The 15796-nt window shown below is 43.2% G+C and overlaps 1 protein-coding gene across 2 annotated transcripts in view; it reads right to left on the minus strand.

Moving 5' to 3' along the window:
* Positions 1-734: 734 nt before the first annotated feature.
* The window catches only part of LOC118367751 (cyclin-dependent kinase 14), a 228098-nt gene continuing 213036 nt past the window's right edge, over positions 735-15796 (minus strand). For both annotated transcript variants that reach the window (XM_052494578.1, XM_052494579.1), the window contains one exon: positions 735-4266. The gene's annotated coding sequence lies outside the window, so the exon portion shown is untranslated. The remainder of the gene's footprint in view (positions 4267-15796) is intronic.

The following is a 15796-nucleotide window of genomic DNA, read 5'->3' on the forward strand; positions in this document are numbered from 1 at the left end:
GACCACATGCAATAACCACAGAATAGAATAGAATGACTTCATTGTTTTTCCAAAGAAATGTTAAAAACGTTATGAACATTACATTCTTACAGCACACATTGTGCTGTTGGGGTTTCCATGTATTGTTCTCCTACCTATCTGTCACAGCAGTCATTATGACCTGGAGGTTGTTTGTTTTCATGTTTTAAAGTATATCTGTTTAAAGGACCAGTAGGCTTGAAAACTGTACTCATAAGTGAAGTTACATACTTTTTTCTAACATGCATCCCAAATGGCACCCTATTCCCTATATAGCACACTACATTTAACCAGAGCCCATAGGGATGCAATTTGGGATGCAGGTGTTGTTGACCTATTGGTATGGTTTGAATCAGAGACATAACACCTTGGTGGGTGTCCAGAGAAAACACCGTGGTGGTACAATACAATCAGTCCAGCTCACATCAGCCAGGGATAATACAGGTAATACAGGATAAATCACTAGAAACTGTAGCTGGTACCGTTGAATAAATTATGCCAAAAAAAAAACTAAGTATGGTACTTAGATCAATTCCAGGGATAACTCATTTCAGGAAGTAGCTAACTATGTAAATACTGATGAATAGGAGGACAAAGGCAACCAATATCCACACTAGCATGACCACACTAGAATGGAGTTGTGGTAGAATTACTATGAAGTAAGTATGTAATACATGACCTAACAACAGCTGTTTTGCATTGGTAGCTGAACACAGTTTGAAGCATTAATAAACTTTATTTATTTCAGGTAAACCAACAATAAACAACATTTACAGAAGGACATTACATCTTCCATAATAACATTACATACAGGTCGTAACAAATAGGTAATGCAACAGCTATTCTACTATTATATCCTAAGTTTCAGTTTATAAAGTGACCGGTAACACTTCTTCTATGTCCGAAACCACTTGTGAAAAATGATGTATTTTCAGAGCATCATACAAAAAAAGAAAAAATAGATACGCAAGTGAAGTTTTTTTTTGTACTGTAAAACACAGATTCAGTGTTGAGTACAGCGGGGGGTGCATGTCTGGTTCCAAAACGCCTTTCCCAACATATACTGTACGTCTACGCAGTTAAGAAACTGACAAGGCCAAAAAATATACTGTATGTGTATATATCCATATATTTAATACGAATCCTCTCTTTTATGGCGCAAAGGAGACACGCGTGACCCTGTATGTACGCAAACATAGTCACTATTACATTTTACACAAGGCGTCTCACCTCCCCTTTTATGTACAGCCTAGTAAGACAGTTTATAACAAAGGATACAAAATGATTAAATATTGACATGTAACTCAAAATATGACTCAGAATGTACACATTCCGTAGCATGACAAATATAGCAAGCAGATCAATCTGAAGCCATTCCCCAATTCAGATTTGAATGGTGTATTTGTAAATGCATTTTTTTTAAACATTTGGAAGTTGACCTTAACAAGCAAGAACCAATGGTAACATTCAAATGATAGTGGGCCCCATTCAAGTGTTAATCATTTGGACCGTCACAGTGCTCAATGTGCAATTTCACTACTTCTTTTCCAAGATTTCCCTTCATAGAGAAATGCTTTTAATTCCCAAAGGAGAAAAAAAGAGCTTTCAGGAACTCCACCAACGCAGGCAGGCAGGCAGGCAGGCAGGCAGGCAGGCAGGCAGGCAGGCCAAAACATATACAGTATTTTCATGTTTATGTGATGTCGCAGGCAGGCGGCAAAGGAAGAAACTTCTGGGACACAAAGGCACAAAATAAAAAGGGGGCAAAAGAAAAGTGAAATGCCACACACACAGAAAGCAGGAGAGTAACGTATCAAAACAAATTATTCAGCTGCTTAATACCTCCTGTATCCCATAAAGCCATGCAAGGCCGAGCAGAGCGAGCTGGGCGATCTATCTCAGCAGAGCTCTCTGGTATTAACCCTCCTCTGTCACGCTGCTTTAGTCACATTAAGACGCCACTCTAGATTCTCCTCCCTTCCTCACTACCATGACACAGAATCACTTGTCACACCAGGAATGACACTGAAGTCCTATGAAATCACTTTAAGTGTCTGTAGTAGTTTTCCTTAAAATGTCTGTGTATCACTGGGGTTGGAAACTGGGGTCTGTTGGCCTATATTAAGGTTGCCAAGGGAGGGCACTGATATTTCTAGTCTGTGCAGACAAGGACATGTGATTAAGGACAACACAGGTGCAAAAAGTGACATTTTTAATAAGCTGGAATGTACAGTAGAGCAAATATATTCCAAAAGTGCATTCTCAAAAAGCTAATGACACAAGTGTGTTTCTCTGTCTTTGCCTCGCCTGCTCTATATCACACCAAACACCACTAGTGATGGTGGGACAATTAAAGCTGTACCATTACACGGACTTGGCCATATGCCGAATCATGTCAAAGCCTTCTACAAGAGTCATTTATTTTTAATGTCTCCTCATCCTCTTCCTCGTCCTTCTCCCTCTATGATAGACCAGCAGGTGAGGCAGGGGTGGAGAAGGACTGTGTGTGGCCAAGTGTCTACAGTATTATACCTGTGACTGTCTCTCATGTGTTCTCATGTGTGTGTGTGTGTGTGTGTGTGTGTGTGTGTGTGTGTGTGTGTGTGTGTGTGTGTGTGTGTGTGTGTGTGTGTGTGTGTGTGTGTGTGTGTGTGTGTGTGTGTGTGTGTGTGTGTATGTGGATTAAGAAAACTAATCTCTCCTGATAGTTAGTGTGTGTCTATGATGTCTAACTCAGAACTCTCCTCCCCCTCCTCTACTTGTGCACAGTACAGGCAATTCAGATTAGTGGTAGATTTCAAATCAATCCATAAAACGGGAACCCATATTCTCCATGTTACTGGTCATTGCTATATTACCTAGCTCACACATGACTAATATGAGCAGGTATTTTTAAACAAAACAACACCCAGCTGAAAATCGAACACAAAGACATCTTTGTACCAGCCAATGTAACATAGTACCCAAGAAACAAAAGTATTTGTTAGATCAATATCATGCGATATCATAAAAAGTGCTCCTAATATTTTTATTAACGTGATAACTGAGACAAACAGACGATGACGCAATCGTCTAATAACATTTGTGATGACTGAAATACAGTACATTATTGGATGGTGACGCTATCAAAGAACGTGAAGGAGAAGAGGATTGTCACGGGTCGAAGTAACCAAGAGATCAAAATCCCACTGAGCCTATTGCCATTGTGTTTTACCATCTAGATACAGTGCACAACAGGATGCGGTATAGATAACAGTACCTCATGGCCTACATGGAAGCACCAATGAAGGGTATTGCCTATGTTTGATGCACACGCAACCACACAGATATAACACACCCACATACGCTGAGACGAACCACAGCGAATGTACCATATAACGTGACTCTTCACGATGTCATCGACGCTCATTGCTTTGTGTGTATGCATCATCTCCAGCAGAGACTAACGGATTATTATCACCAGTATCACTATTACAGTATTACTACCATTGCTCTTATGATTATTATTGATTTGATGTCATTTGACTCTGGCCTGACAGTTACAGAGGAGGAACAGTTCAAAGTTAAAGAGAAACATTACCACCGCTTGTCATTCTCAGTTCAAGTTTGTGTTGTGAGTGAAACTGTCCAGTGGGTGTGTATCTGTGTGTGTGTGTATGTGTGTGTGTGTGTGTATATTTGTGTGTGTGTACGTGTGAGTTTGTGCATGCGTGCGTGAATGCATGCAAGTGCAGTATGTTAGTGAAAGAATTTAAGCTTTCTTAGAGTCCGTGATATATTTTCTAAATATGAGTATACTGTACATACAAATATACATTCTCACATAGGTAGTTAGAAACACAAGCCACAGTATGTATCAATAGTATTGTAAAGACTCTTGATGATTAAGTGTATTGTAAATGTGTCGACGATATATGAGTATTATAACATTATAAAAGTCAACAAAAATTATAAAACTGAAAGCAAATTATAAAACTGAAATTGGAGGTGTCACGGCACCAAAATGCATACACTCTGGCACACACACACACACACACACACACACACACACACACACACACACACACACACACACACACACACACACACACACACACACACACACACACACACACACACACACACACACACACACACACACGGTTGGAAAGGTAATACGTTAAAGAAACAGAAGAGGGAATGTGATCCCGGTGGTTCCTCCATCTCAGTGTCTTTGTCCTTCTCTCTTGGACTGACCACAGCAGCAACCTGAAAAACACACACACAAACACTTTAGTTAATCTGCCTACTGGAAATAAACTAATCACAGCTACCTTATTTCTGAACAACCCCTTTGGAGAGAAGTAGAGAGAGAGAAGTAGAGAGAGAGAAGTAGAGAGAGAAGTAGCGAGAGAGAAGTAGAGAGAGAGAGAGAGATAGAGAGAAGTAGCGAGAGAGAGAGAGAGAGAGAGAGAGAGAGAAGTAGAGAGAGAAGTAGCGAGAGAGAGAAGTAGAGAGAGAGAAGTAGCGAGAGAGAGAGAGAGAAGTAGAGAGAGAGAAGTAGCGAGAGAGAGAGAGAGAGGGAGGGGAAGAGAGAAAGAGAGAGAAGTAGAGAGAGAGAGAAGTAGCGAGAGAGAGAGAGGGAGGGAGGGGAAGAGAGAAAGAGAGAGAGAGAGAAGTAGAGAGAGAGAAGTAGTGAGAGAGAGAGAGAGGGAGGGAGGGGAAGAGAGAAATAGAGAGGGAGAGAGAAGTTGAGAGAGAGAAGTAGCGAGAGAGAGAGAGAGAGAGAGAGAGAGAGAGAGAGAGAGGGAGGGAGGGAGGGAGGGAGGGAGGGAGGGAAAGAGAGAAAGAGAGAGAGAGAGTTCAAAACAAATCTTAAAGATGTTGACGTCATCATTCTGCAGGAAACATGGTGTAAGGCTGACATTGTTACTCACTGTCCCACAGGCTACAGAGAGGTAATTGTGCCATCACAGAAACACAGCTCTGTCAATAGAGGTAAAGACTCTGGAGGACTGATCATCTTGTACAAATCCAAACTGCAAAATCTAATTGATCCCCTCAAAATTGGTAAATATCACATTTGGTTAAAACTGATAAAAATTGTGTTCCTTTGCGCAATATATATCCCCCATCAGAAAGCCCATATTACTCAGAGGAGATCCCCCCCATCAGAAAGCCCATATTACTCAGAGGAGATCTCCCCCCATCAGAAAGCCCATATTACTCAGAGTCAGAGGAGACCCCCCATCAGAAAGCCCATATTACTCAGAGGAGATCTCTCCCCCCTCAGAATCCCCATATTACTCAGAGGAGATCTTCCTCACCCTTGAGGAAGAGACTTGCCATTTCCAGGCCCAGGGAAATGTGCTCATCTGTGGGGACACAAATGAGAGCACAGGAACACTACCTGATCTAATGAGCACACGAGGGGACAGCTTTATTACAGGCCATAGTGTCTCTAACTGTCTTCACCTCCCCATAGATACAACAGTGTCAACAAAAATGGAAGGGATCTGTTGCAGTTCTGTAGAAGCCTGTACTTTGTCAATGGTAGGTTACGGGGGGGGGGACTCTTTGGAGAGATTCACCTACTGCTCACCTCTTGGCCACAGTACAGTAGACTATATGATTACAGACATTGACCCTTTCTCTCTCAGCTCATTCACTGTCAAGCCACTAACACCTCTGTCTGATCACAGCCAAATTACGTTGTTCCTCAAAAGAACAGACATGGAAATAACCACACATTCACAGCCCAGTAAGCTGTACAACATCAGAAATTCATACAGATGGGCCCAAAACAGCACAGAAGAATACCAGAAAGCAACCAGTAACCAAAATATCCAAACACTCTTAGATAACTTTCTGGATGCCACATTCACTCACTGTAAAGAAGGCATCAATCTGGCAGTACAAAACAAAACATCAACTATATATTCAGGCAAACGGCAAAAGAAGCACAATTGAAATTTATAAAAAACAAAACGAAAAAGATCACAGATGACAACTGGTTTGATGCAGATTGTAAAATTCTAAGGAAAAAACTTATAACACTATTAACCAAAAGCACAGAGAACCAAATAATGGTGAATTATGCCTTCATTACTGTGAGACTTTAAAACTCTATAAACGTACACTCAGAACCAAAAAAGCACAGTACAACAGCAAGCAGCTGACACTAATTCAGGAGTCCATAAACACACACAACTTCTGGTAAAATTAGAAAAACCTAAAACATCTAAACAAGAGTAATTAGTGAGTAATTAGTGATACAAAATGGTGACAAATGGACAACTCATTTTAAAACACTACAACACCGTTCAAATTGACAGAAACGCAGAACAACGCCAAATTCATGAGAAGTTGAATGGATTAGAAAAAGCTATAAAGGACAATCAACATCCATTGGACCTTAAAAAAGCCTGCGGACCTGATGGCATCCTAAATGACATGCTCAAACTCACTAGCGCAACATTTCAATTGGCTTTATTAAAACTGTTTAATTTGATCCTGAGTGTAGGTTATTTCCCTGACATCTGGAATCAAGAACTCATAACCCCAATCTTTAAGAACGGAGACAAATTTGACCCTAACAATTACAGAGGCATTTGTGTGAACAGTAACCTGGGGAAGGTTTTCTGTAGTATTATAAATGTAAGAGTTCTAAACTTCCTTAATAAGCACAATGTCTTGAGTAAAAGCCAAATTGGATTTATACCAAAACATCACACGACTGATCATATTGACACTCTACACACCCTGATAGATAAGCAGGTCCACCAAAATAATACCAAAAAGCATTTGATTCTATTTGGCATACAGCACTGTTTTACAAAGTTATTGAAAGTGGTGTAGGGGGTAAAACATATGACATAATTAAATCAATGTATACTGGCAATACATGCAGCATTAAAATTGGCAAGAAAAGAACAGAATTCTTTAACCAGGGGCGGGGCCTTCACCACAGTTGCAATCTGAGCCCTGCACTCTTCAATATTTCCATAAATGAATTGGCCACTATTCTAGAAAATCCTCAGCCCCTGGTGTTAGTCTCCACAATTCAGAGGTTAAATGCCTACTCTTCGCAGATGACCTATGCCTGCTGTCACCCACAGCACATGGTCTACAGCAGAGCATGGACCTGCTAGAGCAGTACTGCCAGACCTGGGCCCTGGCAGTAAACCCCAAAAATACTAAAATTATGATTTCCAGAGAAGATCCAGATCTCAGGGAATTAGACCAAAGTTCTCAATTGGTAAAAAATATATAAAATACTGCACACATTACAATTACTTAGGTTTAAAAGTAAGCTCAACTGGACACCTTAATGAGGCAGTGAATGAACTGAGAGAAAGCACGCGGGGCATTCTACGCCATTAAAAAGCTCATTCAAATTGAAATACCTATTAAAAATAGGCTAAAACTAATTGAATATGTAATTGAACCAATTGCACTTTATGGCAGTGAGGTGTGGGGCCCACTTGCAAAACAAGATTTCATCAAATGGGACAAGCACCCATTTGAAACACTGAATGCAGAGATCTATAAGATTCTCCTTCATGTCCAGAGGAAAACTACAAACAATGTAACGGGTGTCGTCTTCTGAATTTTATTTATTTTTTATTTTTTATTTCACCTTTATTTAACCAGGTAGGCTAGTTGAGAACAAGTTCTCATTTGCAACTGCGACCTGGCCAAGATAATGGATAGCAGTGTGAACAGACAACACAGAGTTACACATGGAGTAAACAATTAACAAGTCAATAACACAGTAGAAAAAATAAAAAAAGAGTCTATATACATTGTGTGCAAAATGCATAAGGAGGTAGGCGAATAATTACAATTTTAAAGATTAACACTGGAGTGATAAATGATCAGATGGTCATGTACAGGTAAAGATATAGGTGTGCAAAAGAGCAGAAAAGTACATAAATAAAAACAGTATGGGGATGAGGTAGGTAAAAATGGGTGGGCTATTTACTGATAGACTATGTACAGCTGCAGCGATCGGTTAGCTGCTCAGATAGCAGATGTTTGAAGTTGGTGAGGGAGATAAAAGTCTCCAACTTCAGCGATTTTTGCAATTCGTTCCAGTCACAGGCAGCAGAGAACTGGAACGAAAGGCTGCCAAATGAGGTGTTGGCTTTAGGGATGATCAGTGAGATACACCTGCTGGAGCGCGTGCTACGGGTGGGTGTTGCCATCGTGACCAGTGAACTGAGATAAGGCGGAGCTTTACCTAGCATGGACTTGTAGATGACCTGGAGCCAGTGGGTCTGGCGACGAATATGTAGCGAGGGCCAGCCGACTAGAGCATACAGGTTGCAGTGGTGGGTGGTATAAGGTGCTTTAGTGACAAAACGGATGGCACTGTGATAAACTGCATCCAGTTTGCTGAGCAGAGCATTGGAAGCTATTTTGTAGATAACATCGCCTAGGTACTTATAGATGTCCACATATTCAAGGTCGGAACCATCCAGGGTGGTGATGCTCGTCGGGTGCAGGCAGCGAACGGTTGAAAAGCATGCATTTGTTTTTACTAGCGTTTAAGAGCAGTTGGAGGCCACGGAAGGAGAGTTGTATGGCATTGAAGCTCATTTGGAGGTTAGATATCACAGTGTCCAAGGACGGGCCAGAAGTATACAGAATGGTGTCGTCTGCGTAGAGGTGGATCAGGGAATCGCCCGCAGCAAGAGCAACATCATTGATATATACAGAGAAAAGAGTCGGCCCGAGAATTTAACCCCGTGGCACCCCCATAGAGACTGCCAGAGGACCAGACAGCATGCCCTCCGATTTGACACACTGAACTCTGTCTGCAAAGTAGTTGGTGAACCAGGCAAGGCAGTCATCAGAAAAACCGAGGCCACTGAGTCTGCCGATAAGAATATGGTGATTGACAGAGTCGAAAGCCTTGGCAAGGTCGATGAAGACGGCTGCACAGTACTGTCTTCTATCGATGACGGTTATGATATCGTTTAGTACCTTGAGCGTGGCTGAGGTGCACCCGTGACCGGCTCGGAAACCAGATTGCACAGCGGAGAAGGTATGGTGGGATTCGAGATGGTCAGTGACCTGTTTGTTGACTTGGCTTTAGAAGACCTTAGATAGGCAGGGCAGGATGGATATAGGTCTGTAACAGTTTGGGTCCAGGGTGTCTCCCCCTTTGAAGAGGGGGATGACTGCGACAGCTTTCCAATCCTTGGGGGATCTCAAAAGATATGAAAGAGAGGTTGAACAGGCTGGTGATAGGGGTTGCGACAATGGCGGCGGATAGTTTCAGAAATAGAGGGTCCAGGTTTTGCAGCTCTTTCAGAACATCTGCTATTTGGATTTGGGTAAAGGAGAACCTGGAGAGGCTTGGCCGAGTAGCTGCGGGGGGGCGGAGCTGTTGGCCGAGGTTGGAGTAGCCAGGCGGAAGTCATAGCCAGCCGTTGAGAAATGCTTGTTGAAGTTTTCGATAATCATGGATTTATCGGTGGTGACCGTGTTACCTAGCCTCAGTGCAGTGGGCAGCTGGGAGGAGGTGCTCTTGTTCTCCATGGACTTCACAGTGTCCCAGAACTTTTTGGAGTTGGAGCTACAGGATGCAAATTTCTGCCTGAAGAAGCTGGCCTTAGCTTTCCTGACTGACTGTTTGTATTGGTTCCTGACTTCCCTGAACAGTTGCATATCGCGGGGACTATTCGATGCTATTGCAGTCCGCCACAGGATGTTTTTGTGCTGGTTGAGGGCAGTCAGGTCTGGAGTGAACCAAGCGCTATATCTGTTCTTAGTTCTGCATTTTTTGAACGGAGCATGCTTATCTAAAATTGTGAGGAAGTTACTTTTAAAGAATGACCAGGCATCCTCAACTGACGGGATGAGGTCAATGTCCTTCCAGGATACCCGGGCCAGGTCGATTAGAAAGGCCTGCTCACAGAAATGTTTTAGGGAGCGTTTGACAGTGATGAGGGGTGGTCGTTTGACTGCGGATCCGTAGCGGATACAGGCAATTGGGGCAGTGATCGCTGAGATCCTGGTTGAAGACAGCGGAGGTGTATTTGGAGGGCCAGTTGGTCAGGATGACGTCTATGAGGGTGCCCTTGTTTACAGATTTAGGGTTGTACCTGGTGGGTTCCTTGATGATTTGTGTGAGATTGAGGGCATCTAGCTTAGATTGTAGGACTGCCGGGGTGTTAAGCATATCCCAGTTTAGGTCACCTAACAGAACAAACTCTGAAGCTAGATGTGGGGCGATCAATTCACAAATGGTGTCCAGGGCACAGCTGGGAGCTGATGGGGGTCAGTAGCAGGCGGCAACAGTGAGAGACTTATTTCTGGAGAGAGTAATTTTTAAAATGAGTAGTTCGAACTGTTTGGGTATGGACCTGGAAAGTATGACATTACTTTGCAGGCTATCTCTGCAGTAGACTGCAACTCCTCCCCCTTTGGCAGTTCTATCTTGACGGAAAATGTTATAGTTGGGTATGGAAATCTCAGAATTTTTGGTGGCCTTCCTGAGCCAGGATTCAGACACGGCCAGGACATGAAGAGGAGGAATCGGACCAAAGTGCAGCGTGGTTGTGTTCATTACTTTTTATTAAACAGAGCACTGAAACAACAATGACAAAGTGAATAAACAAAACGAAACAGTCCGGTCAGGTGCAAAACAACTACCCACTACCCCCAGAAAACAACTACCCACAAAACAATGGTGGGGAAAAGCTACCTAAGCTACCTTCCCAATCAGAGACAACGATAGACAGCTGTCTCTGATTGAGAACCATACCCGGCCAAAAACAAAGAAATACAAAAACATAGAAAAAAGAACATAGAATGTCCACCCAAATCACACCCTGACCAAACCAAAATAGAGACATAAAAAGCTCTCTAAGGTCAGGGCATGACAAACAATGCATGCAGGTCAGAATGAGGCCGATATCCACTAATAATAAAAACTCAAAAAATAGAAATTAAGTTTCGGAAACATCTATAATATAGTGACCCCTCTCATATCATTACTAAGCCCTGAAATGCCAAGAGCTGAGTAAAGAAAAGAGTCCCCTCATCCAGCTGGTCCTGGGGATGAGTTCACAAACATGTTCTACTAACATACTGAAGCCTCAGGACCAGAACATCCAATCAATCAGAATAAACCAAATTACAACACAGTCAAAACAAAACTACATTGCTTATTGGGAAACGCAAGCACAAACACAAAGCAAAATACAGTGCTATCTGGCCCTATATCGACAGTACACCCTGGCTAACTATTTGACAATGGTTACTGATCAAAACTTAAGAAAAACCTTGACAAAGTACAGGCTCAGTGAGCACAGCCTTTCCATTGAGAAGGGTAGACAGGAAAACCTGGCTCCCTGTAGAGGAAAGGCTGTGCGACCATTGCACAACAGCAGAACCTGAGACGAGCTGCATTTCCTGACAAAATGTAAAAAATATAAAACAATTAGAGTGTGTCATTTTTGTCACGACTTCCGCTGAAATTGTCTCCTCTCCTTGTTCAGGCGGCGTTCGCCGGTCAACGTCACCGGCTTTCTAGCCATCGCCGCTCCATTTTTCATTGATCCATTTGTTTTGTCTTGTTCCCTGCACACCTGGTTTTATTCCTCTGTTCCCGCTCATGGCTTTGTGTGATATTATTTGTGTTACGTGTCATGTTTGATGCGCCAGACTGGTGTTCGTTTATTCCATGTTTTGTCACGAGTTATGTTGGTTTCTCCTGCCTGTTCATAAGTCTCTGCTCTCCTGCACCTGACTCCGCTACCAGTACGCACACCCTTGACACATTTCTACACATTTTAAACCCTTATTCAAGGTTTCAAAGACCTCTGATGAGAGTAGGCTACCCGTCCTGTTGGGGGAGAAAGCTGAAAGCTGTGGGTTGGCAGCGCACTACATTGCTGCCTGCCATAAGTTGAGGGACAGTGTCTGACAGACCAATCAACCTGCACATGTACTCTACTGTATGCTTATTTTTATTGTCAAATGTATTGTTGTTTTGACCCTTTGTTCATTTTTTCATATTGTAAATATCCAAAGTAAGCTTTGGCAATATGCACATCGTTACATCATGCCAATTAAGCAAATTGGAGAGAAAGAGAGAGGGAGAGAGAGAGAGAGAGAGAGAGAGGGAGAGAGAGCGAGCGAGAGGGAGAGAGAGCGAGCGAGAGGGAGAGCGAGAGAGAGCGAGGGGGGGAGGAGAGAGAGAGAGAGAGAGAGAGAGAGAGAGAGAGAGATAGAGAGAGAGAGAGAGAGGGGAGGGAGGGAGAGAGAGGGAGCGAGAGGGAGAGTGAGCGAGAGGGAGAGAGAGCGAGAGGGAGAGAGAGGAAGAAAGGGAGAGGGAGAGAGAGAGAGAGAGAGAGAGAGGGCAGACAGAGAGATTCAGAGCAGATAGAGCAGACAGAAAAGAGAGAGAGAGAGAGAGAGAGAGAGAGAGAGAGAGAGAGAGAGAGATAGATGGAGAGTCAGAGCAGATAGAGCAGACAGAAAGAGAGCGAGAGAGAGAGAGGGAGAGAGAGAGTCCGAGCAGACAGAAAGAGAGAGAGAGAGAGAGTCAGAGAGATAACCCAGTAGACCTGGCTGGCTTGGAGCGCTCCTCTAATCCCCTTCTTTCTTTCTAGTGACCATACTGAAATAATAAATAATGCATGTCTCTCCTTGTGTCCCCACTCTCTCTCTCTCTCTCTCCCCCTTTCTCTCTCACTCTTTCCCCTCTCTTTCTCTTTCTGTCTCTCGCTCAGCCTTTGGAAGTCCATTCCCAGTGGATGTGAGGCAGTCTATGCCAGGAATCTGAAGTCTTGGATGGACGCCTCCTTTATCTGCTGCTCATACAGCTCTCTGACTCAAAACCACATACAGGCGGTGTAGGAATGCGCGTGTGTGTGTGTGTGTGTGTGTGTGTGTGTGTGTGTGTGTGTGTGTGTGTGTGTGTGTGTGTGTGTGTGTGTGTGTGTGTGTGTGTGTGTGTGTGTGTGTGTGTGTGTGTGTGTGTGTGTGTGTGTGTGTGTGTGTGTGAGAGAGGAGAAAGAGGGAGAAAGAGAAGTAGCGAGAAGATGAGCTTTACTTCAGGTTGCATGGTTTAAAGCAGGGATAGAGTATGGAGTCTTGTTTAGGTCAAAAAGGACACTGCGAGATGAACGGAGTGGACATAGGACAGAAACAGAGAAAAGGGGATACACAGAGAGAGAGGAAAGGAGAGAGGATGTGAGGCTGAGAAGTTCAAGGTCACAGAAGCACTGTGTCTCTCTACCCTTCATCTCTCTCTCTTTCTCTGCCTCAGGGTGAGTTATTGGATGGCAGGTCGTGAGGCCCACACAGAGGGATCTCTCTCTCCTCCCTCTCTCCTTTTGCTCTCCTCCCTACAGTATCATATACTCTTTAAGTCAACAATGGAATGTGTTGTTTTGGGGGCCTGATTTAGTAAGAACAGATGTAGGGTTCCAGTCCTGTGGGATGAAAAAGTACTGAAGATGAGTTTGTGTGAGTGTGTGTGAGTGAGTGTGTGTTTGTGTGTGTGAGGGGGTTCCTCTTAAGGAACCAGATGGGTATAATTTGTAGGGCGTGGCCATGTCCAATAGGGCCAGCTGTTGTCTGTCCGACAATGGTGAATAGACAGAGACCCCTCCCCCCACACACACAATGACATCATTAAGAAGGGAAAGTGCTTAGTGCTGGGTGGTGGGATATTTAACAATGGAGAGAGAGATTGAGAGAGAGAGAGAATAAGAATGGGGGTTGGGAGAAAAATGGAGATCAATGGAGACCAGTAATGGTAGAGGTGACTACTTAAAAAAAAAACACAAGCTAACCTCTCTCTCTCTGATCACCCTTCCCCCTCCACTCGCCCACACTCCCCATTTTCTCCCCACTCCCACTCCTCCCTCATCCCAGTCTCTCTGAGGCCATGTTCAAATATCAGCACAGTTCTCCTCTAGATGTTCATCGGGCAGCCAGTCAGTCTTGCAGTGAGCAGGTCGCTCCCCAGACAATCCCCTCCTCAACACACACACCTTTCATCCCTTATATCTGCCTGATCAAAGAGCCTGTCACTACCGTGAAGCAGAAGCTCTGGAAATACTAATAACCCCAGATGAACACCTCAGAGAACGGAGACAAACCTCTCAGGTGTTGCAGAATACTAACACACTTCAAATAAGCCTAAGTAGCATATAAACACCATGGACATAATCATGTAGACAAAAAACACAGAGGAGTTTTAAAACAGTCAAATACTTCCAATAGGCCTAACTAGTTTATCAATGAGTACATTTACATGCACACTAATAATATGATATTAAACTGACTTTGGCAGTAGGCAGATTATGCATTAGTCATGTAAACACCTTGCTCTGCTAAGCTTAATCGGCGTAAGGTCAAAATCATAGTAAGCATACGCCGATTGAAACACCTGGTGTTCTGAGCAATCCTTTGAATGATTAGACATTTAAACAAACGTTCTGAGCAATCCTTTGAATGATTAGACATGTAAACAAACGTTCCAGTGGTGTATTAGATCTGGGCACCAGCACCAGCCGAGAGCCTCCCTCTTTAGTACGAGTCAGTTTGGAACAACTGTATGTATGTGTCTTAGAAGTGGTTTTCACATACAAACTTTATATGTCCCAACTCAGAATCAAATACGCTTCCCAAAAAGAACATGTTCGCTGAGGTAAAAGGTTTAAAACGAGTCCCATCAGGTAGCCTGATTTCCAATGTGTCCATGTAAACAGTATTATTTGGGAAATCGGTCTTCTTGCAAAGCATGTAAAAGTTTTAATCAAATGATTATATTAATCTGACTATCCACAATAATCGCATTGCTGTGTGCATATAACCGTAGTCAATTAAATTTTTTACAGGTCTCTTTTTACAATTTGTATCTAAATTCTGCAGATTAATATCAATCCAAAACACCCTGAATTAACAGAGTTTCTCTACATTGGTAGTCAGGCTAGCTTGACTGAGGCAGGCTGACACCCACTGCCTACCCTCCCTACAGAGGTCACGCCCTCTGACCCCTAACCCCCACAGCGGACCCGTCATGTCTGATCCCGGGGTAATGAGGTGCATCAGCCCGCCATTAAACATCACTCACACAACACCCTCAGCTGAGACATCCCTGATGCTTTAACAAACGGTTTTATGTGCTGGGCTATAAACTGTGGGTGTGTAGGTGTGTGTGTTTGTGAATTGAGGATTTGGAGTGATTTTAATTAAAACAAATCATTTCCATTTCTTTCAAGCACAGGTTTAATTAAAAACCCAAAGGTTCCTTACTGGATGTAGATTGGACTTAAAAGTTTCCAGTCATCAGAATGACAGGAATGCTGTGTTATGGCTACTGCTGTGTTGGGTTGCCATGGCTACTGCAGACTTCACTGGTCTTACATGAGCAGTCGTTTCCAGTGTACTAGTAACAATAATTAACCATTTAGAATGCCTAAATCATCTAAATCATACACTCTCTGTCTCTCTTGCACACACACACACACACACACACACACACACACACACACACACACACACACACACACACACACACACACACACACACACAAATCCTCCCAGGGTCGTGGGTAACACCGGTGGTTTGCAGATGGTTTTCTCTGCTTTAGCGTACTAACAGAAATCTCCCCACCTGTTTGCTTAGAGGAATACCCTTTACATGTACATGTATTTAACAAGACATGGAGCTTGTCTGTGGTGGTTTTTCTGGTCGGGTTCCAGTCATGGTTTATCACTAATAAAAACAGTGTGAATAGCAGAGCCAGTCAGGCAGGGCAGCCTAATGTTT

The sequence above is a fragment of the Oncorhynchus keta genome, chromosome 34 (genome assembly GCF_023373465.1).
Source record: "Oncorhynchus keta strain PuntledgeMale-10-30-2019 chromosome 34, Oket_V2, whole genome shotgun sequence".
Lineage (NCBI taxonomy): Eukaryota > Metazoa > Chordata > Actinopteri > Salmoniformes > Salmonidae > Oncorhynchus > Oncorhynchus keta.